This window comes from Pipra filicauda, unplaced genomic scaffold (genome assembly GCF_003945595.2).
Source record: "Pipra filicauda isolate LSUMZ 115617 unplaced genomic scaffold, ASM394559v2 scaffold444_size547326_pilon, whole genome shotgun sequence".
Lineage (NCBI taxonomy): Eukaryota > Metazoa > Chordata > Aves > Passeriformes > Pipridae > Pipra > Pipra filicauda.
This window is the reverse complement of record NW_024104581.1, coordinates 189,578-214,600: the sequence shown is the minus strand read 5'-3', so window position 1 is coordinate 214,600 and position 25,023 is coordinate 189,578.

Below are 25,023 nucleotides of genomic sequence, written 5' to 3'. Positions count from 1 at the left end.
CAGGAAAATGACAATGAATTAAAGCTTGTAAACAGTTCAGCCAAAGAAGTGTAAAAACAGATATGGGAGTCATTTGGTAAAGAATTAAGGGATCAGACTGTAGCTTCAGTCAGCAACAAAATTTTATGGAACAAAAGCCTCCACAACAAAACATAACTTAATTCTCAAAACTGTTTGTTTAATAAGGGTATCTACAGGTTGACTTTAATAAACATTTGAACGACACATTCAGACCAAAGTGCTGAGTCTGAGGACCTCTAGAAGCACTTATGAAGCTTGTATTCCTAAGGTGTGCATGCTACCTGAGTTTCTTCTCTCTTTTTTGTATTCTTTGATGTCTACTAAATGTGGGCTCATATTGAGGTTTTTTCCTGTCAGTCAGACATTTTAGACAAACTGTCTTTCTTTCCACCAAGGAGCCTTTTTCCCCAAGCTACAGAAAGTTATTAGTCTTTGAGCCTTTTAATGCAGACAATGTTAAAAATGGTCAAATGATCCAAAGTTACTACCGGTTGTACACATAAAGACAGATGAACAACACAGTGAATACAGAAGCCTTGTTCCCAAAGCCATGTTAGAAAAATTAAAATAATACTAAGTAAGCACACTGTGATGAACTTAAAAACAGCATAAATGAAAGTCCCAAATAGGTATCCATACCTCAATGAGATGCAGGATTGCAAATGTAATAGGTATAGTGATAGATAGCTATAATCTTTATAATCCAGTGGCAACTTTTGTCCTTGTCATCTACCATTTTCAGATCTAGTTCTATGCCTTACTCAGTGGATTATCTCTGGTATTACTAGTAGGTGCAACTGAAATCCAACATGCACATACATGCACTAATGCATGTGATACTGCCATTCAGATTGTGTCCAGGGGTAAGTACTTGATTGTTGAGGCCAACCAGGTGAAGGTCACAAATTCACATGAGGTTTGTCATAGTTTGATATGCACACTGACTATGAGAATAGGAGGAATTTTTGCTTCTTTCACCTTCAGCTGTAAGTCTATTTTATTGATTGTTTATTGATTTATTTATTGTCATAGATGGTCACTTTTACACCACCATAGTTCTTCCAGTGGTTTACACCATCAAATTTACTCAAAAAAAGAAGAAGTACTGACCTAGTAATATGGTTTGGTACTGAAAAGGAACAAAATAATGCAAAAAAAGAAAACAAAAGTTTTAATACATATACAGTATGTGCATATCTTTATTATTTTTTGTTCAGGTCTGTGCAATCATTCCACATTATGCTGTCAAACGAGCATCTGTGGCATGCTTTATGCATGTAGCTAAAGCTCAGTGTAGGTTTATGTACAGTAAAGGGGAATCATATCTCTGACTCTGGAGGCTCCTGCTTTTTGGTTTAAATTATCTTAGTCTTCCCTATAAATTGAAAGAAATAGAGGGTTCTAATTTACATAGGAATATCAGTTCAAATTTATTCTGGCATCCAGACATAGCTGGGATTCAAAGTTTATGCTCTCTTTCCCTGCAAAACTGTCCATGTTGCGTGACATGGAGTACAGTACAGAACAGGGTTTATTCCTGCTGTTTGGGGAACTTTCTCCTGCTAATTCAACGTAGTCATCAACCAAATTTATGCCTCTTTTTTGTTATTTCAGCTTTAAAGCAGATGAATCAGAGAGAAACAGGCAGCATTTGGTCCACTGTTTCCTGGAATTCTCCATAATCTCTCTTTTTAAGCATATGGCTCCTAGATATATTTCATTAGCAGACAGTACTGCTCTGTAGAACCCAAATGTAACCAGCCTGTGAAATACAGCTGCTAATGAGGGGTTAATGTAATAGTGCTGGCAGGGTCTCAGTGGATTCTTTCATGTGAATCACTAATGACAGTCATCCCTGCACCAGAGATGCTGGAATGCATTATGCAGGTGCCAGTCAGTGGAAAGATGCTTTGCATATAATGAACCCAGTTTTCCAGGAGGGAAGTTGAGAGAAAGGTATTTATTATTCAAAAGAAAACATATTTTAGTAATATGTTAACTCTCTTGACTCTGCTGTGCAAAAAAAAAGAAGTACTTAATACTATGTTAGATAGACTTTCCCTTCTTAAATTCTCTTCTTCTGTCTATAACCTCTTTTCTCAGTGTTTTCTGAGTGAATAGATATTGCCAATGTCTGCATGGCTTGTGCTGTCACAGTAGATTAGTGATGTCAATGAATTAGACTTGGTTGGTTTTTTTCTACTGAAGTATAAGCTGAACACAAGGATGCAAGAATTGTCTCTTGGGGGAATAAAAGGGATGTTGAGTAGCTGTATTATACTTGATGATTCTGTATGCTAGCCTGCACAAGGTTTAACTCCAAACTGAGTGAAAAATTATATGTAATTTCTCCAAATTTTGAACATTAGAGAAGGAATTTGAATGGTGGGGAGTCAGTCGAGGTGCAGTGGAAAGTCTGCTTTTAAAGACAGGGGAATTGGCACAAAGGGAAACTTTGCCAGTAAGTGACACTTCAGAGGAAATTTTCAGCAACACACAAGTTATCTGGGTTTCTATTCTAGCCAATATCTACAGCTTCTGTGTAGTTTATGCATGACTAGCAAAACATCTCATAATTTTGAATAGCCTATACCTAAAATGAAACCTTAGGCCTAGACTTCCTCAAACCTTCCCTTCGGCTTCTTTTCCTCCCTTTCTCACACTGAAAGCCTAGCTTTATTGACACTCTGTCCTAACCACACTTTCACTTTGATTCATCCTTATCCTTGGGCTTTAGTCTGTTGGATTTTGGTAACTATTTTTTCCATCACTGTACATGATCTGTAAATGAATTTTCCTTACTTTTTATTTTTTCAATTTTTTTGTTCAAACACTGCAAGGACAGTATGAGAAAGATTGGAATTTCCTGTTCTGTCTCATGTATCACTTTTCCCTCGGTCTGATTCAGGAACATTATTGTCTCCCTGTCTCTTGTCAGAAGACAAAACATTCTTCATACTGTGAAATATTGCACTGCATTTTCTCTGTGATAGACTGTTGCATTAAGTAGCATGTATCTAAAGGAATAAGGATGATATGGTATCTTGACTAGGAAATTAGATTAAAACCTTTTCTAGTACTTTGATTTATTGTCAAAGTCAATTTTTTTTTCCAAGTGAAAAATGGCTCCCTTGTCACAAGGATCAGCTTACTAAACTCTCTCCAAGCATGTCAAGTGTGAACAGAGCATTTCTGATGCTTAAACAGAGTGTAACCAAGCTGAGCTCTTGCAGAAAAAAGATCTCTGACTGCTGACAAATTTGGTTCCTTGGTGTTTCCAATATTTTCAAACGCATATTCTTGACGATGCATACTCTTATAAGAATATACACTCTTGCATATTCTCAGATACATACTCTTGACAATGAGATGCATCCCAGAGTTGAAGACATGCATCCCAGAGTCCTGAGGGAACTGGCTGATGTAGTTACCAAACCACTTTTCACAATATTTGAAAAGTCAAGCCACTCAGGTGAAGTCCCAGGCAACTGGAAAAAGGGATGTATTGTACCAATCTTTAAAAAGGGTAGAAAGGAGAACACTGGGAACTACCAACCTGTTAGCCTCACCTCTGTGCCCGGGAACAGATCCTCCTAGAAGCTATGCTAAGGTACATGGAAAACAATGAGGTGATTCAGGATAGCCAGCATGGTCTTTGCAAAGGGCAAATCCTGCCTGACCAACCTAGTGGCCTTCTATGATGGATTGACTACATCAGTGGACAAGGGAAGCATTACAGGTGTCATTTATCTGGACTTCTGTAAAGCCTTTGAGACAACATCCTTCTCTCTAAACTGGAGAGAGATAAATTTGATGAGTGGACCGTTAAATGGATAAGAAAGTGGTTGGACACTCATATCCAGAGGGTAGTAGTCAATGGCTCAGAGTCTTGATGGACATCAGTGACAAGTGGTGCCCCTTGGAGTCCACATTAGGCCCAGTGTTATTTAATATCTTCACTAATGATGTAGACAAAGGGTTCAAGTGTAGTCTCAGCAAATTTGCATGTTACATCAAGCTGAGTGGTGTGGTTGACACACCTGAAGGATGGGATGCCATCCTGAGGGACCTAGAAAAGCTCCAAAAGTGGGCCCACGGGAATCTCATGAGGTTCAACAAGGCCAGCACAGACTGGTGGGATGAACAGATGGAGAGCAGCCCTGCTGAGAAAGACTTGGGAGTGCTGGTGAATAAGACACTGGACACGAGCCAGCAGTGTGCACCTGCAACTCAGAAAGCCCATTGTATCCTGGGCTGCATCACATGCAGCATGGCCAGCAGGTTGAAGGAGGTGATTCTGTCCCTCTACTCCACTCTGATTAGACCCCACCTGGAGAACTGCATCGAGCTCTGGGGTCCCCAGCACAGGAAGGACATTGACCTGTTAGAGCAAGTCCAAAGGATTAAAGGGATGGAGCACCTCTCCTCTAAGGAAAGGCTGAGAGAATTTGAATTGTTCAGCCTGGAGAAGAGAAGGCTTCAGAGTGACCTAATTGTTGCCCTCTAGTACCTGAAGGGAGTCTACAAGAAAAATAGAGAGAGACTATTTACAAGAGCATGTAGAGACAGGACAAGGGGAAAAGGCTTCAAACTTAAAGAGAGTAGGTTTAGATTAGATATAAGAAATTCTTTACTGTGAGGGTGGTGAGGCACAGAAACAGGTTGCCCAGAGAAGTTGTGGATGCCCCATCTCTGGCAGTGTTCCAGACCAGGTTCAATGGATCTCTGAGCAACCTGGTTTAGTAAAAGGTGTCCTTGCCCACAGCAAAGGGATTGGAATGTAAAGAAGGTGATCTTTAAGGTCTCTTCCAACCCAAGCCATTCTATGATTCTTTGACCTCTGACTGGATCTACGTTTGAGTTAAATATTTAGAGTAGCTTCCACTCTGGTATCTGTGACCATTGTAGACACTGTACCAAATTCCTCCCTCTGTAGTCCCATTGATTCCTGTTGTCTCCAATCACAGTGCTAACTATATTGTTGATAGAAGCATGACATTTGTTACAGATACCATTTCAGTCTAGGTTCATCTCTTCCCTATGTCAGTGAAGACAAGCTCTGTAGTCTTGATGTTGCAAGTCATCATGTTGTACTCAGTGGGAAACAAAAAGCTGTAATGTTCTAGGATAAATCAAAATCAAAGAGATACATACAGTCCCTCCTCCCCAAGGAAACAACCCCCTAACACGAACCTCCCTAACCTGTACCTCTGCTATGAAGAATAAAGCCCAAGGTCAAAGAGATTTTATAGTGCCTTTGATTCTGCAGAATGTAATGACTGCTGCTAATCAGTGTGTGGGAAAATGACATCTGTTCTATTAGCCAGCAAGAGGCAAGTTGTTTATGTCCACAGAAATAAAGCAACCACGGTAGCCTTATGTCCAGGACAAAATAAAACTGCAAACAAATGGGGACATTTACAAAATACCCACAAACAATAAAAATGACAATAAGTATTCTAACAGAATTCTGTCCCTGTGTCATAATGGAGAACAAACGGCAATATAAATGGAGGTATTAGGGAGAAAAAAAAAAAAATCAAAGTTGTTGCTTGAGAAAAATTAAAGAACACTTTCAGACAGGAGACAACAGAGCAAGTAGGAAAGCTCTGGAAAGCTAGAGGTAAGTAAGTAAGAAAAGGAAGAGACTGATTGGAAACTTTACCTCCATGAGCAGAAAAGTAACTCACCTTTTGTTACTCAGCCTGATTCCAACTTGTGGATGCCTGAACCTGAATTGCTTTGTAGTAATTCTTTTAAAAGATCTACAGCAGCAACCCTGCAGCCTAATCAAACTTTGTCTTTGGCTGTCCGCAAACACTCCCTGTAGGGGGCGTGTTTAAGGTACAGGGGAGGTACCAGGGCAAGAGTGCCCAAGGGAGCATGCGCCGACATAGACAACCTTATTGGTCAAAGAAGTCACATGGCTTTAAGGGTAAAACCAGCGCCAAATTTGAAATAAACCTCTTTGTTTCACTGCCTCATGAGGAGCATGTTTTTCCTTATTATATAAGGACATGTGCACCCTACAACTCGCCGTTAACCTGACCACAGACTTCTTGGTTTTACAGCTGTGTGTACAGCACACAAGAAAACAGCATAGGTGTAGCCTATGTAGCTAAGGCTATAGATACACTGCCTGAGAAATTAACCATACTCTGAATACAGAAAGGATTTTGTCCCTATAAGGATATAGAGAAAATCAATGATGCAATTGCAACTCCCAGTCTTTTTTATTTATGCCAACTGCACTGTCTCTCGAAGTCATGAAATTTCCCAAAGGAACTTCATATGTCTCACTACCTTGAGACACAGGAAATTAAATGCTCTTCAGCTCAAATGAGGCTGAAAAAAAAGGAAACCACTGTGAATCTGCTGTGGAAGGAGAACATCGCTTGCCATCAGAAGAGAACTCATAACTCTTTGACTTTGTTGCCTAGTGATTTTCTGATCATCCTTTTTAGAGATGAGTTGCAGGATATTTTATTGGTCTCTTCCAAACTGGTGGTCAACTCTGCATTATCAGATGAATTGCTGTTGCTCCACTTCACTAGGGATATCATCAAGACTTGTGCCTATGTCAGTAGGCAATTAACTGAAATCTTTGTAGAGTCTTCTGTTGTTGCTTCAGACTGTGTTTAAATATCCCTGATGTGGAATAAGATGTGTGTCTCTCCTCCAATAAGACTCGGCTGGCAAAATGGGAACCTTTTTAAGATTTTAAGATTCAGAACTTGCAGTTTTCCTTAATGAAAATGAAGAGAGAAACAAAGACTGCAGTTTTGACATCCAAATTCGGACTGTGCTAATTTAGTTCTTCCCTGATGTCACTGTCTCACTTTAAAGGTCCATTTTCAAGATAAACTATTAAAATTATAGAGACCATAACATTCTGAATGAACTTCCCTGTTATTGATTCACTTTAAAGCTATAAAAGCTGTGCCAGACTTTTAATGTGGATATGTGCCAGCCAGTGCAAATGTAGTCATGTTAGTGAGTCAAAATGGCAACTGACTTGTAATTTTTGCTGTATATACTGTAACCCCAGGAGCTGCAGCTTGGCAAGTTACTATCAGTAACGTGGGTAAGTTAGTGTATTGATTTTCTTCTGACAGCAAAGCTTGCTTCTGATCGTAATCTTATGTATTTGTCAAACAGATACAATTTTAACACATTTGAAATTCAGGTTTAATGAAGTCTCATTTGTCCAGTTTACTACATGTTAACATATCAGCCAATTAAGACCTTTTTTTTTGATTTGGCTGTAACATCCTAGCAAAAGCTTCTAAGGTTTCTAAGGATGCAAATTATGCCATCTTGGGAAGTGACAGCAGTCTCCTTGTCTTCAGCAAGACCAGCACAACATTCCAGCTGTTGTACCCTGAGCAGACAAACCTTCAAAGCACCACCAAAATTAAATAGTTGTGAGCAGAGGAAAGAAGACTTCATTCTCCAGTTCACCAACCAACATGTGTAGTAGGGGGAATGAAAGGAAGATGGAAGAAAAGACATATTTGGGGATTGCTGGATAACGTTTGTCTTAAAAAGCAGCATAAATAGAGGAGAAATTAAGTTTTAGAGAGGAACTGCTGATCTCTTTCTTGCCTTTGCCAGCAGACATGAATGGGAAAACTGTCAGTCTTTCATATTCTGATAAATTCATAAAGAATAATCCAACCAATATGTCAACTCTTCATAATATGATACATCTCATTATAGATAAAATTATAGCATAATAAGATCTGTGCCAAAGGAAAAAAACGCTGCTGCTTTAAAGAGAGTCTGCTTTATTGTCTAAAATTTGGATGTGAGATTAATAGGCATGGAAGCATCTCTGTGATAGTTTTCATGTAATATATGCACATACAAAAAAAAGAAGCTAAAGCATCTCTTTATTGCTGGTAATAAATGTCAGTAAGTGCATTTTAAGAATTGTCATTATATCAAACAAGTGTCCAAAGATTAATAGACTCTAATTTTTCTTTCTTTTTACTGAATAGATCATAGTATATTTACAAAAGCACACAGTAAAAGTGGCATAAATCATGTTGCATACTTTTGTACTTGTCTGTGTAACCCCCCAGCATGGATCTATACCCCTTTCCCTATGCTGCTCTACCTATAAATGCAGTTTCTAGACATTGCTTCTGGCAAAGGTATGGGTGCGTATGAATTAATAGAAACAGGAATAATTTTTTGAAACAAGGAAAGTGACATTGAACTAGATATGCAGGCTGAGATATGGTAATGAGAGGTTTTTGTGGCAGTCTGAAAATGTACAGTTTTTATATTACAGGAATGGAAAGGAAGATCAGGCAGTGGCCCAGCACTGCCTGTGAAATCACATGAATTTTAAAAATCCTACCACTGTATCCAAAACTTAAATTGAAGTAAATTACTTTCTCAGTATAAATTAAATAATGGTTTTCTCTGTGTCAGGTGACTTGAAGGACAGGATCACAAAATTTCTTTTATTCACAGGTTTTCCAGAATTTAACAGGTGCTATTGGGAAACCCATTGCCCTTCACAGTGTCATAGAATCATAGAATAGAATCGATTGGGTTGGAAAAGACCTCCGAGATCATCGAGTCCAACCCTTGGTCCGAATCCAGTCCATTTACTAGATCATGGCACTCAGTGCCACGTCCAATCTGCGTTTAAAAATCTCCAGGGATGGTGAATCCACCACCTCTCTGGGCAGCCCATTCCAATGCCTGATTACTCTCTCTGTAAAGAATTTTCTCCTGATAGCCAACTTAAATTTCCCCCCCTGGCGGAGCTTAAGCCCGTGCCCCCTTGTCCTATTGCTGAGTGCCTGAGAGAAGAGACCAACCCCCACCTGGCTAGAACTTCCCTTCAGGTAGTTATAGACGGCGATGAGGTCACCTCTGAGCCTCCTCTTCTCCAGGCTAAACAACCCCAGCTCCCTCAGCCTCTCCCCAGAGGACTTATGCTCCAGTCCCTTCACCAGCCTTGTTGCTCTTCTCTGGACCCGCTCCAGCACCTCAATATCCTTCCTGAACTGAGGGGCCCAGAACTGAACACAATACTCAAGGTGTGGCCTCACCAACGCAGAGTACAGGGGAAGGATCACTTCCCTGCTCCTGCTGGCCACGCTATTTTTGATACAGGACAAGATCCCATTGGCCTTCTTGGCCACCTGGGCACGCTGTTGGCTCATGTTGAGCTTCCTGTCAATTAGTACCCCCAGGTCCCTTTCTGCCTGGCTGCTTTCCAGCCACTCTGTGCCCAGCCTGTAGCGCTGCAAGGGGTTGTTGTGGCCAAAGTGCAGGACCCTGCACTTGGCTTTATTGAACTTCATCCCATTGGAATCAGCCCATCTCTCAAGTCTATCCAGATCCCTCTGCAGAGCCCTCCTGCCTTCCAGCAGATCGACACTCCCTCCCAATTTGGTGTCATCAGCAAATTTGCTGATGATGGACTCAATCCCCTCATCTAAATCATCAATAAAGATGTCTTGGTTTATCCATTTTGGTAGAAGATTGGTTTACTTTTCAGAACACTGCATTCATTTAAGAATGATAGAAATTTTCCAGCTTGTTCTTGTCCTCTTAGGCTAAGTTTCTAAGGAAGAAAGTACAAAATCATAGCAATTATAATAACATAAGAATAAGAAATTCTACAAATAGAAAAGTAGAGAGCTAAGTAAGGGCATTGGCAGTGTTTTTAAAAACTGCTGCCCTGTTTTTAGTTTCCTATAGTACTGTTTCTTCAGTATGTGAAAAATACCATATTCTCTAAGTCTTTCCTCATTCACATAACAATTGACTGCTATGAGACCAGACTTGACTGGAAGACTTAATTCAGTGCGAGTTTGTATGGCAAACCTCACTGTTGCTTACTCAGTCCAGATTCTAACCCATATTTTTCATCCATTTTATCATCAGTACTTGACTATAAACAGCACACGTGTGGAAAAAAAAGAAAGGTTATCTGAAATCCCTTTTTCCTTTTTTTTCTTTTTTTTTTACAAAACCGGTGTTTTAACTGAATATCCCTTTAGACACCTATTAGCTGTTGCAAACTGATAACAGGCAACTTAAGTAGGAAATACTGTTGGAACATTTAGATAACATTATTTAGAGTACACTGAAGTATGTATGACCTAAGCCTACTCTAACCAATTGCTCACATCTCTCTTTATATTCTTGCTTTTCATTATATGTGACAAGATTTATAGACCCTGTCTGCTGCCATTAGGCTCTGGAGCATTGTTTTACCAGCTATAAAACAAATAGCATGTTGATGATTTTTATCTTTTCTTTTTTCTTTTTTTTTTTTTTCTTTACAGTCTATTATTTTGTAGCTCATCATCCTAAAAAGAAAATTAAACTGGTATCATTAGGGCCTCAGTCAGCTACCACCACCTCAAATTCAGGGAAAACTCAATGCACTTAATTGTGATTTCTATTTGCTAATTTCAATCTATTATATTTTTTTCCTGAAAAGAAATGCCTTTCTAAAAAGCAGTTGCCTTAGATAATATGCAATAAAGTCATTTTTTGCTTTACTAATTAGGAGACTTATATTCCCCTTATCATATGTTTAGCTTGGTTTTTTTCTTTTAGCAAATATGGCTAAACATTTTTGGTTATTCATTACACTTTTCCTGGTTTTTTTTCTGTGTGCTACCTTTGCAGTGCCAGTGTTTCCTATTCTTTCAAAGTCCAAACACAGTAATTTTTAAAAGAATAATGCACACATTCACATCTGTGAAATATCAAGAGGTAATATCTGTTTCTATGACCATGCTGTCTAAATAGCTATATGACAATATAGATGGTATTCAGGAGAGGAAGGAACAAAAAAATCAGTAGGCTCCAGCTATTTAGCCACCATTACCAAACGAAGATTGGGCATATGAAGAAGATTGTGAAAATGAAAATGTCTCTGCTTCGATCTGCAGTTGAACTTTGAGCCCTAACTATTCTGATTGTCTTTTTCTTGAATCAGTGAGAAGATGAGGTGGAAGATTCAAGCTGTTTAAAAGTTGGAAAGAAAACCCTAAGAGTGTATCAAAAGGCAATTCAATCAGAGGTGGTGACTCAGGTCTGACCAAGTTACTGCCTGTAACAAAATGAAGTCAGTTCTGAATGTGAAGGTAATAGAGCAACCAAAAATCAGATTTTTTTTTCCTCAAGGTTATGAAAAGAAAGCCCAAGATATATTGCTGAGACAACAAACAGATTTTTGGTTCTGGTGTGTGATGATTGTGTGGAGATTTGTGTTTTTTCTAAAGAAATCTTTATTAAGTCCTTGTAGGAAATGCAAAAAATATGTTTAGGTATTTGGCAAAGAATACATGTTTTTCTCCCTGTTTCTTCAAATTCCACCATCAGGTGTCCAGCAGTCACTCCTGAATGCTATTCATCTGTCTGGCTGAAGTATACTTTAGTCCAAAACAAAAGATGTCATTAAAATACTTCCAGTGATGGGGCTGTCTTGTTTAAGAACAAGTTTTGCTCCAAGTATGTATACAAATGCTTTCAAAAGTCAGAGTATTTGGCCTTGGAATTTCATCTACCAGGGGAAAAAAAAGAGCATAATGAGTTGTTATGACTGTTATAAAGAAGTGTAACCACTCTACTGTGTACAGAGCATTAGCACACTGCACAAATAGTATCCTTCAGTCAATATATACATAATATTTTTGTGATAATTTTTTTTCTCTAGAATAATGTCCATCACAATTATATCCTAGCAGTTTGTTTACTGCAGTAGTTCTTTTGATAGCTAAGCAGCTTCTATGTGTTGGTGGCAGAGAAGTCTTTCTGTTTCCTAAATAAAATCTGACGAGAGAACCAGTTAATTAAATGTATAGTCTGAAAGTCACTTGTGCCCTGCCTTTGATTCTTGTTCCATGGTTTCAAACATATTTTACAAAGTCAAAACATTTTTTCCCCTAAAATCCCTTTGTTTTCAGCAGTAGATTTTTCCTGCTTTCACTTTCAAATCACTTGTTATCCCAGCTGAGACATATTTTTCCAATTATTTCAAGTTGTTAAGTGTGCTTTTCATACCTCTCAAAACTGCTCAGTCTGTGTATATAAATTCTTCCCTAATGCTAAAATCTTTTGGTTAACTTCCTAATGAGCATCCTTCTGATGTTCCAGATTCACCTGAGAAGGTATCAGCCTGACAACTTCTTTAGGTCTTTCTACAGATCTTTCTAAACTACTGAAAACATTACTAAAGAACTCTTCCTGTTCCTCCTGATTTCTTTACAGTTTCATGGTCATATGGTTTGAAGCTGGCTCCCTGCCAAGTCTCCAAACCTTACCACAAAAAGTGTCCGTCCCCCCCCCCCAAACCTCAGGGAGAAGAGGGAGAAAAACAACCAAGAAAAACCGAAACGAGAGAGACAGCTAAAGCAATATATATATAAATATATTTACACTTATGTTACAGTTATATACAATTGAAATATATACAATTTCACAAGGGAAAGGGAAGGGGGAAAGGAAAAGGAACAAAACCAAAATAAAATACATATATATATATATATCTCCTGATTAGTAGCCCAACATCTAGCAACTAAAAGAATTGGCAAAAAAAAACTATCTTACTACTCTCCTTGGGACAACAGAGAGTCACGCTGGAACGATCACCAGCAACCTCCATCTCCCAAGGTCAACAAGGCCTTACCAGGCCTCGCTCCCCAACACGACAGACTCAACAGCAGGGAACCTGCACCTCCAAGCCGCCGGAAGGAAAGAGAGCGAAGGCCTTTCCTCCTTTCTTCTTATAGCCTGGCTTACGTAAAAATCGTAGGGAATGCTGGGTAAATCTGGACCCTTCCTTGGTTACAAACTGGTCACCAAGGAAGGCCTAGACCAAACTACCACACATGGAAATTCAGGTTTTGCATAAATTATGCATGTTTCACTCCTTGAATGTAACCCACCTGTATTTTTGGCTGCGTTGGTTGCTGGTTTGGTTAGTATTACAGATATTGAGTTCTTCATAATTTTTTGAGCAAACTACTTGCAGCTTAAAGATGAGGACCTTGCTCTTCTCTCTGAAGATAACTAGACTTTTGCAGGTATATTCTTCTGTATTAAAAGGGCAGAATAACAGACATAAACCCCAGAGGTGGGGATTTATGTGCAAATGAAAATGAAAAATTCAGTGCACTCTTTTCTGACAAGGGTGTCAGCACAACTATTTCTGTTCGTGTGGTTATGGCAATAGTACTGACATCTCTCAGTTCAAAAGCTACTGAAATGTTGATCTCAAAAAAAGGCTTTTAGATGTGTATTGCTTATGTTAACAGAGAAGAATCTTTTTTTCTCAAAGTAATAGTGACAAACTGAATATAGAAAAAGGTAAATGGATCAGAGGTAAAGGAGATAAGCAATCTTCGTATATATTCCAAATAACTGTTTTACTGAGTGGAAAGGCTAATCTTGGTGAGGGCTGAGCAGGAACAGAAAGAGGTTAAATTAGACCACCTTCAAAAATCCTGTACTTCAATTTTGCTTATGTAGATTTAAAAATCTTCACTTTAAAGATCCATTGTACTGCTAAAGTGCTAAGTGCACTGTTGGTGCTACACACATTTTTACATATCTTTCTTTATGTTTATGGGTCATTCACAGTTAGTTGAAAACTAGTACTTTTGGACAAAATGTAACCTTACCTGGTGCAATGAACAGGAAAGTTAGATGTAACTACTAACTCAGTCATTATTTTTTTCAACTGTAATATAGTTATTTCACAAATTTGTACTTCTGGTAAGTCAAGACTGGATGGCTCAACAATGGAAGCTGAGTAATTGTATGTGCGGTGTTCCAGGATAACACTCATGACCAAGTAGAAGTACGAAAGCTGAAAATGTATGATTAAACAGATTGAAAATAAGATTAAATTTGGGATTTAAAAGAAGATTATATAAACCTACTTATGGTAATCATTTTTCACAATGAGAGTGGTGAAACACAGGAACAAGTTTCCCACAGAGTTGATAGATGTCCCATCCCTGGAAACATTCAGGATGGGTGGGACTCTGAGCAACCTGGTCTAGATGAAGATGTCCCTGCTTACTGGAGGGTGAAGGTTGGACTAGATGACCTTTAAAGGTCCCATTCAACCCAAACCATTTTATAATTCTATGATTCTATGGTATTACTTTTTGTATACCTGCAATAATGTCATAGTTTAATGTTAACAATTTTGTATGAGTAAACAACATTGCAAGTCCTTTTTTACCAAGACTAAAAAAATAAAATTCAATATTGCTGCATTTCAGATTTCACATCATTTCTATGAAGCTATGACTTTTTGTTATCCTTTATATTTCATTAGGTGCAGATGTAGACACAAAGGAAGTAATGGAATTCCACCCTTTCACTACTTTAAGCTAGTTACTTATTGCTATGAGTCCTTTGTGTACTTTACATGGGTGACAGTTGCAGTGCCTTAAAGTGAATCTTGGAAACGAGTACATACTTTTACCTGCCTTAGAAAAGCTGCAAAGAAACCCACAAATAGATCAGTGTCAGGAACAAAATAGCCAGGTGTGAGTTTAACGGGCCATTAAAATAAACCTTTAGGCCCAAAACCGAGCTACAAGAAACAGATGCAAGCTTCAGTGATTCACTAATGATAAGCATGATACCATTTAGCAACCACATTAGAAATACATAAAGTTGTTCCTCTGGCAAAAGCTCCCAACAAAGTATTCTGGTTTCTTATAGGAGACAGCAATATTAAATCAGAAGGATAGAGAAAAAGGGTTTTGTTTCATTTATTGGCATGTTACATCTTTGTGATTAAAATGAGTTTTACTGTTCCTGTTTGTGATAAATAATTGTGATTCGTGAAACAAATGGGTGATTACATAAAACAAACGGATTGTAAAACTTAATTACACCCCCATAAAGAAATAAAACAGACTCTTAAAAGGTCAAGGGGCCCTAAACCTCCCTACTATCCTAAGAATAAAATATGGTAGAACTTTAAATCTTTTAGGCACCTGTTCATCCAAGAACGCATGAATTAGGACCGGTTGTAGAGATAACCATTTAGCTTTAGCTGTAAGAAAACCCGTATATCAAATACTTAGCAAAAAACTGTAAAATGTATATATATATGATATAATTAATATGCATGAGGTAGCTAAGATAAATGCCAAATGTACACTGTAGTAGGTGTGCAGATTTGGGAAACTTGTCCCCATTTCTGTCACCCAGCCAGCTGCTTGCTTTTACCATATAATAAACTCCTATTCAAAAACTTATAGAAACAAGACTGTTTATCACACTGTCCAATGTTATGGAGTTGAGTGTGCAATAAGTGGAGACACTTAAAAAGGCAACCAAAAGGCTCCTCAACTTCTGTTTTCTAGATTCAGGAAAAAATAAATTTTATGATGAATCTAACCAGATGAAGTTTACAAATACAAGAAAACCAGAACAAGGTCCAGTACTTCTGGGCAAATAGAAAGGAGAGCGCTTTTGGAGCAATCTTCTAGTTTCTATACATGTTTTAGATTTCCCTCCACACAATTCTGCCATGATTCAATATCCCTATTGTTCTCACATTTGCACACAGGATACCAAATTTTGTATTGTCCTTAGACAATGGAATCATCAGCTGGAATACACAATCATGAAGTCATAGAATAGTTCAGGTTGGAAGGGACCTTCAAAGATCGTCTAGCCCTCTGCCATGGGCAGGGACACATTCAGCTAGATCAGGTTGATCAAACCCGTGTCCAAGACTGCATCTTGATTGCAGTGTCCTGCGAGATATGGAATGTATGTATCTTCACATCAACTGTGTTTACAAGATGTCAAAATATCTTGTTCTAAACTGCAAGTGACTAAGCTGATTAGTCAAATTATGTTAAAATGGCAGAGAAGAAAAAAGTAGCGGGTTTTTATTCTAGTGATCTTTAAACCTGAGTTTAACCTGCTAACTCAAAATAAAGTCCAAGTGTATCATCTTCATTTCTATTTTAAACAAGTTTATCTAGATAAAGATCACATAGGTTTTCCCCTTTTTATTGACTCTACTAGAATACCCCTAGTGTACACTGTAGGTGTATTTATGAAAATAATACCAGCTGAATTACTTTGTATTATGACAGGCATAATAGCTTGTACTCATTACCATAAATGAATGCATAAAACTCTTTAGGTTAAAAAAAGTTCTCCTTGAGGATAAATAGGTTTGGAATGTACAAAAGCCACGTCAATCCATTTCAAATACTGAAATTTTAAAAGGGCACTTCATCTACTGTGTATAATTGAAATACTGTAAAAGGTGAAAAGAAACTTTAACTGTAAAGAGGTCTGTGAAAAATTTCACTGGAATCATAGGAACACAATAATATGAGGCACACACAAGGACGCTACTGAACAAAAAAATGTTGTTCAGACATGGTGAGGGAATATATCTAGTGTGGTTCACATTTAATTTATTGTAATTATTTTGTTGGTTTAATTATAAGGATGAATAAAGATGGAGGAGAAGTAATACTGAACATCTGCAATTGACATAAATTGCAATATATTTAAGAGACAAATAATACTTCTGTGTAAAATACAAAGGATACAAATGCAGATTATAAACTTCATATTATAAATTTCAAAAGCTATGCTATGAAATAATTTCCAGGCAGAATATTTCAAAATTTGTGAAGATCAGCTTGATACTGTACTCTGATATTTGCTCATGCATGCAAATTTTCACATTCTAGGTCAGATCTCATGAGTGATCTAGGCAACCAAATTAAGAATCTAAACACAAGTTACAGTCTCCAAATCTCCCATTCAACTGATACATAAAACTGGAGTGCTAAAATAATGTTTCCATACCTCTTTTCTTTTGGCATATTTTCTAGAGACCTAGGGTTTTTACCTGTTTTTTTCAAAACTACAAGTTCTGAGAATACTGGTTTTGACGGAGTTAAGGGTTTTCCTGTCACTGAAGCTATGGGTATGAACAGTTAGCACCTCTAAAGTAATTGGTCCTTTAACTGTTCTGTAATCTCATGAGAAGCTTGTAACACAGCTAATCCTTAAGGATCAGGTGTATCAGAAAATGCAGCTATACTTTTGTATTTTGCAATCATTAGATATATTTCTTAGGGCAGATCTTGCATTGTCCAATCTGCTTTTTCTTTAACAGACTGAATTATTTTAATTTTTCTCTTTTAATATGATGTAGAAATTGTAGGAGACAATTTCTGCTCATATTAATAACCTACCACTTGGAACAGGGTTGCACCAGAGTGATTAACAGTCCCTTCTCCACATATGTCACAGAATTGCAGCATCACAGAACGTTGAGATTGGAGAGGAATTTTGGAGGTAATATAGTCCAACCTGCCTGCACGGCCAACCAGTGCCAGTTATCCAGGGCTATGTCCATGTGGCTTTTGAATATCTCCAAGGACAGAGATTCCACAATCTCCCTAGACAGCGCGTCTCAGTGATCAGTCATCCTCGCAGTAAAAAAGTGTTTCCTGATGATCAGAGGGAACTTCCTGTGTTTCAGTTTGTGTCCATTGCCTCTAGTTCTGTCACTGGGCACCAGTGTAAAGAGCCTGGCTACATCCTCTTTGCACCCTCCCTTTAGATATTTACAGACATTGATAAGATCCCCAGAACATTCTCTTCTCCAGGCTGAACAGTCCCAGATCTCTCAGTCTTCCTTCACAGTCCCTTAGCCATCTTTGTGGACTCTCTTCCATACATCCACGTCTGTCTTGTACTGTGGAGTCTGGAACTGGACATTCCAATGAGGCCTCACCAGTGCTGAGCAGAGGTTTTTCCAGTGCTTCCCAAGATACCGTTATTCATCTTTGCCATCTTGCCATATTACTGGCTTATATGCAACTTGGTAGTCACCAGGTCCATTTCTGCCAAGCTGCTTTCCATCTGGGGAGTCCTGGTTTGTAAAACCAGTTTTACAACCGGTTTGTAAAATGGTGCATGCAATCCCTGCACCATCAGGAGTGGTACTTGAGTTACTTACATCCTCAGAAAGAGCTTTCATCATTTTTCGGATTATTGCTGCTACTTCTTCCCATTAGGTCCCTGAAAAAATTTCCCCAAGGCTCTTGCAGAAAAAAAATTACCTGTAGGCAAGAATTTTGAATGCTTTGTCAAAGAGCATTTCTCTTCAGTGTTTCCTTGGTGGGTAAATCTGTTTCTTGTGGACACACAGACCTCCACAACCACCCTGCTGACTGCAGGGGCTGTTGCAAATCTCACTGAAGAGGTCTGTCAGTCACATATACACCTAGAATGTAAAGGCCCCAAACTGATCAGCTAGGCATAAAATCCCATAGATTTGATGGAAGATATCCAGTCAGCTTCCTTAACATCTGGATTCAGCCCTGTAGAATAAGTTACCACTGAAATTTTTCTTAGACAGTGCATTGCAGAGCTGGCCACCATGAGGTGGAATTCATCACTGGGCATTAAGGAGCAGCACCTGGGGCTAAAGGAAGTGGCAGGTCACTGTCAGCTTTCAGCTTCCATGGGTTTGGAGTGAGGCCAAAAGAATATCTCAGTGTGGACAAAACTGTAAAATCTGATTGCAGTAATAAATGCAGGTTTCATCACTGCTATGGCAGTTGAAAATGCCTAAAGATTTTTTATTTTAATGTTAGTTTTGACTTACCTTCCCTAAAATCCTTTGGAAATCTTTTAGAAAATCCTTTGTAAAAATACATTTGTCCTTTAGTGTCCCCCAATATCTTTTCAGTAATCTTGCAGTGACCTTTCTCCCACTTAACTGGAGTATTTAAACTGACCAGACTACCCATTGACTTGCTAAACAGAATTAGGGGGAGAAAAATAGCACTTAAACTTGTTTAAAGAAGTGAGATGTTTTTCAGACAATAGGATAAGACCCAATCTATAATAGATGTAGTCAGGCTTGTACAACTCAGTCTAGAGTTAAAAGCAATGGTAAGCTTTCCTTAGAGTAATGCCTTTCTCTGCTTTAAAGTGCTATCAGAGCTGAGGAGAGGAAGCATTCTCAGGGATTAACTGCTAAATTGCTCCAAAAATAGCTGAAGTATAAAATATAAAATTAATTTTTTTGGCAAGCAGACATATTTAAACTGCTGTATTTTTTATTATTTTTGCAAACAAAAGTTGTGAGCATAATGTCTACTTTAAAATAAAATCTAATCATGGTTTTTATTTCCTTATGAGTCTTGTCCAACTAGAGATATTCCATATTTGATGAGATTCATAATTTCACCTCTGGGTTTTTAAAGAAAGAGCCTCATTTTCAAACATAAACTTGACTGGTAAGCAAATAAATTATTTAGAAAGTAAACGAAAACACAAAAAACAAATGAAGATTGTATGAAATGTATGAGGACTGTATGAAATGTATGAGATGTGCTGTTAGTAACATCAACCTGACTACATAACTCTCAAATCATCTCATGAGGAAAATGTAAAATCTTTCCCCTTTTTGTCTTTTTTTTTCAAAAAAAAAGGAAAAAAAAAAGAAAAAATCGTATTTCCCATTTACAAACACGCACATTCACATGCACACACAGAGATATACACATAAATACAGGAAACCCTGTGACATCTGGGATTTTTCTTAAGGTTCCTACTTTTGCATCAGCATAGAAAAAGTTGTGTTTCCCCTAATCATTACTAAGAACAATAACACTTATATCCTAAAACTCCTTTTGAGTACCCATCTCTCTTTCACACCTTCATTCACAGTGTGTAAGCAGGGAGAAAAAAATTAAACAAAAGAATTAAGTTGCCTTAGTAAGCTGAATTTCTAGTTCATCTATTTATAGTAGCAGTGGGGCATAAGCTAAATAGCATTATGCAGGTTTATGTAAATTGTTTAGGATGAAAGGGGAGCACAGGTGATAAGAAAATAAATATAGCATTGAAGGCCACCGGAAATCTGTCTTAGTGTTGAGCGATAGTCTGACTAAAGGAATAGTAAACACTCCACAGTATCTTTTTGCTTTTAACACCCCATAGTTGTAACCTTAAAGGGAAGGGTAGCTCCATCTTGAGGATTTAAACTCAAAATAGATCCAGTAACATATGTCCTGTTAATTTGACCTAATTAGTTGTTGCTAGTTGAAGGACTTACATGAAGAATCTCATTATATAGATTAGAAATAAAACAGAGGGAATCTTGGCCCTTGGTGGAGATCAAGTGGAACAGCAGTTCAGTGTCTGATACATGCTGGTACTGACTACAAATGTATTGCTTTGTATGTTGTTGTTATTAAATTCATATTGTCAGTGTACTTTTCACTCTTTGACAAGAGGCTCTGCAAATGAAAATATGCAGGCTTTTAGAACACTTACTCAGGAAAAACTCCCAAATGAAACTAGTGTGGAGTACTGTCCAAATCAGAAGTCCAGAAGGGAGTCTCAGGTCTGGCACTTGAAGAAGCTATTTACAGAACTTCTAATGAGTGAACTGTGATGGAAAGTCATAGCAGAGCACACCCTGAATATTAGCTAGAGTGAAAACTTGCCATAATGAAAATAGATGTGGGATTGAAAAAATCTTAAACAATAGATAACTTTCATTTAAAAAAAAAAAGCAGATTACTAAACTTTCCATTCATAAATAATAATACCATGCTTTAGCATAAGTGATTCAAGAATATGTGTGCAGTATAACCTAGAGATAAGCAAAACAGGAGAACTGAACTGCTGAATATAAATTACTATTTAATTTTTTTAATGGTTATATCAGAAATGTGGAGTGAACTGTGTAATTCAGCCATAATTTCAGTCTTTATTTTTGCTTACAACTTGCCTTTTCCTTTCAAGGGATTCAAGGGATTACACTAACCAAAATATTTGTCCTTATACACACTCTGAAATACATCTAAACTACATTTCATAAGGCAAATAACACTATAGGCTCTGAACAGAGCCACGCTCTTAACTTAGAAAATGGAAATATTAATAAAAAGAGGAGCAGAAGTCTTTCTTGTGAAATAAGCATGGTTATAATATCAGGGTTAATATAGCTGCAGTGAATATTAAAACATCCTTTGATTTCCTGAAACAAGATCAGATTCGTGTAATGTTTTTAAACAGTGCCAGCACACTGATGATAGATATTTGCAGAACTCCTAAAATGACCAATGCTTGACATTGGTCTCAATTTTACTGAGTTCATTTTACAGCTAAAGGATTTTTGAGAATGCTTTAGTCAATCAGATCATCTTCATAACAAAAATTCCCACTAAATCTGCTAATGGGTTTGGGAAATCTTCACTGTTCTGTTGCAGGGATAAGTCCTAAGATGTTGGGGGAGAAAGGTTGGGTTTTCCGAAATTTTTCCTATATAGTAGTCATTAGACAGCTCTAAATTTAGATGAAGAACAGACAAATCAGAGTTGATGCAGTACTGATGGGGAAAATGAATGACTGGTTAAAAGCTGAAAGGATCCAGCTGACCTGCTATAAATCCATGCTGGCAGAAAAGCACGTTGCTTGCTTGCTTAAGAGATTCATTAGTATTAATATGGAAGTTCAGTAGGTCACAGAAGTCTCATGCTCTCCTGGAAGGCTTAGAATAGAAGAGAGAGGTAAAGGATTCAAATGCTCCTAATGTCAATACTCTCTGCTCTTCAGAGGTCTGGAGAAAACCCATCCCATTCTCTGCTGTCAAATTAGCCACTGTAGCCATTTTATTTTTTGGTCAAATCTCCTAATTGCTTCAGCAACAGTCTTGTCTGACAATTGACTCGAGATCAAGGCCTTAATGTAATTTTCTTCTGGTCTAATTTTATTTTTCCGATAGATTACACAATTAGATAGACTACTATACAGATAGAGTTGTGACTAAAATAATCTCAGTTAAAAAACCACCGTGCAGTCCAATTGAAACTGAGTAAACAAACCTGTTCTTGTTAGACCTGAGCAGAACCAAGGGCACGGGTTTGTCACTGAGTGATTAGTATTATAGCCTAAATTTACTCTTGAAGGACTCATTTCTGTTTTCTAAAACTGGTTCTTGTATGAAGAAGCACAAAGGAAAAGGTAAGACCAAGAAGTGACTTTGGAGAACAGTGGTGAGGTTAGATGCTAATGTTTCCTAATGACTAAACTTGTAGGTTTTGTAAGGCTTTCACTTACTGTCAGTGGGCAAAGTTTATTTCAGCTCTCTAGTAGAAATGCTCTAGTTAGGCGAATTCAGCCTTGCAGCTGAAGTTGTTTAACTGTGGAAGTGGTATGCATCAGAACTGCCTATTTCGTTTCTTCCCCATGAGAATGCATGTAATATAAATCAAACTTTAAAATCACAAATAATTTTAAGGAACAGTCATTATGATGCTTATGAGACCTGTTCAGATAGTATTTCAGTAGTCTCAGAGAAATCTAGTCTACGTTTCTTGAAATAATATTGTGAATGGAGTCCCCATATTGATTTCAAATGAAATCTGTGCATGATTTGGAAAAAAACATACTTTCATTTTTTTCAAATTTTTCCTCAAAATCTAGAAAAAGTGGTGAATCTATTTCAACCATCCATGAGAGAAGGAAAACACTGCTGAATTTTTATGTTTAAACCTGGCCATTCCTACCACTTTCTGCAGGACCTCTTCTGTCCTGCTTTTTTCTCACTAGATTTCTGTGGTGGCATTAACAAGCTGTGTCTGCTAGAATGAGTCTGCAGAAATTTCTCAATAGCTTTATGCAGAGTCCTTACTCTTACTGTCAGAGATGGTGAGAAGAAAAAAGATTTCTATCCCTGTCTCAGATGACAAAGCATGGCATTCTTTTACAGGTAGGCGATACTAAATATGGGTAAAAGATGAAAATCTGTGCAATCCTTACTCCGATAAAAAACACCACAAGAAGAAAATTCTATTGATGCAAAGTTTTCCTTATGCTTAATTTTAAAATTTTCACGAATCTGAAGAGCTTTAGCTTTATGAAAAGTATTGCTTTTAAAGATGATCTCCAGCCAACACAGGAGTTAGTGAGTGTTTGAAACTCTTGGAGGTGATAAGATACAAAACCAAGTACTGAGTCCAGTAAAGTAAAACAAAATGGACAGTGAAAAATAATTATTAAATGGAGGACCTACATACTCAAAGTAAGTAAAAATAGGTGTTCTGAAATTCTGAGTAGCTCTGTAATTCAAGACTATTACTGTGATCCAGGAAAAGTTAGTGAGACTTTTGCTTAGTGTAACATAGCTCCATATACTGCCCAACTCTCCATGAAGAATTGTTTTCCACTTACAGTGACTCAAACAATGAAGACAGCCTGCCTCTTAAAAAAAAGGACTGAAAAACAGATGTGTTTTGCAATGCACAAGATGATGAAGCTAGGCTCTAATCACTCCTTCCTTACAATACTACATTTATTTCCAGATTAGTCTCTAATTAAAAATGCAAGAGTATGCAATAGGAAGAGCTGACTTGGATGTGGCCAGCATCCAGAACTTTGAGGGCATTAAATATCAAAAGCAACCTTGTATCTTCCTTAGAAATGAGGCAGAAGTGCACTACAGACCCGAAGTGTTGCTCATGGTTCCAAAAAACCCAACCAAGTTACTGTCATCTTCAGCAGATAAGCTTGGTCAGAAAATATGGTAGTGTCAAGTGCATTTCAGTAGTATTATAGCTGGTTATTTGCCTTAACAAAATATCTGTCTCAGACAAAGGTTCTGAGGTTCCCTCTTTATATTTGTAGCATCAGGTGCTAAAAATGAGGCTTTTCACTATGTAGAATATGGCGAAGTACTTGTCCTGCGATGTGAAACAGTGTATAAAGGATGGAAGAGTTTCATTAATCACTATTTGGCATTTCCATCCTGCTACAGTGTCTAAGAAAGATGAAGCTTCAACAGTTCATTGCTTCCCCTCAACCAGATAAGAATAGAGACATATGAGTCTCATACACATCAGCCTTCTCTGCTGCATGTATGTACTAACTAACCCAGACTGAGGTTGTAAGAAGCATGAAAATAATCTAAACCGCAGGGTGCCTTGTAGGGAATCACCCTCCATTTCCCCAGTAGCAAGCTGAGAGCCAGAAGAAAGAAATGATAACTGCTAGCATGATAACTCTTTCGGTGGATAGTTCCTAGGGCTGGGCAACTAGGTGCCACCTCTTATGCAGTGTGAGACGAGAAATATTAATTTAACCTCAGGACATATGAGCTCAAGAGAAAGCTGAGGACAGGTGAAAATCTAACAGTGTGTATTTGTCTAATATATGTATGACTGAAGTGAATTTATGCACCAGAGTGAACAAAGAGATTAATTTTATTAAGCTTTCCAAATACACTAGAGATATAGCAAAATAAAGGAAGCCTCTGTTTGTTTGTTTGTCAGATTAATTTCATTTCAGCTACGCATCCTGTTTTTACTACTCAGGCCAGCAAATCCAACTCCTTTACTTTCTTCCTGAAGGAAGTTACGAAAGTCTAAATATCAGCTATCTTTACAGTTCTGCGGTGTTTGACGGTTTGTCACAGTTTACGAAACCACCATGAGTTGCATCCCATGAACACAGAGTGAGTAACAGTCATTGTTTCAAGTGTGGAATATTTTGAATCTGTAACAAATTCCAGCAATGTTGATTCATTCCCTTTTCCTAATGAGTTCTATTCACATTCAAAAGAATGACAGCATATTGACTATGTAGGGCTAGGTCTAGTATAAAATACTAAAATACTAATATGAAAAATATGTTGCGTTAGATTACACTTTTTAAAAGCTACTTTACTATCCAGAAGTGAAGCACCAACATCATTCACAGGTATAACAAATCTTAAAGAATCCCTGCCTACTGTCGATCTTAAGGCTTTTCAGCCCAAATCTGGAACCAGAACCTGACATCACTGACACAAAACCCAGCTATTAGATCTTCAACCTACCCAAGATAGTAGGATTCTGCTTTGATTCTGGAAAGTATTCCTGCACCGCCTTTAAAAAGCTAAATATTCGTAATCTTTTATTTTGACATATTCCTAGTCCTGAATTTTATAAATGCTTGATC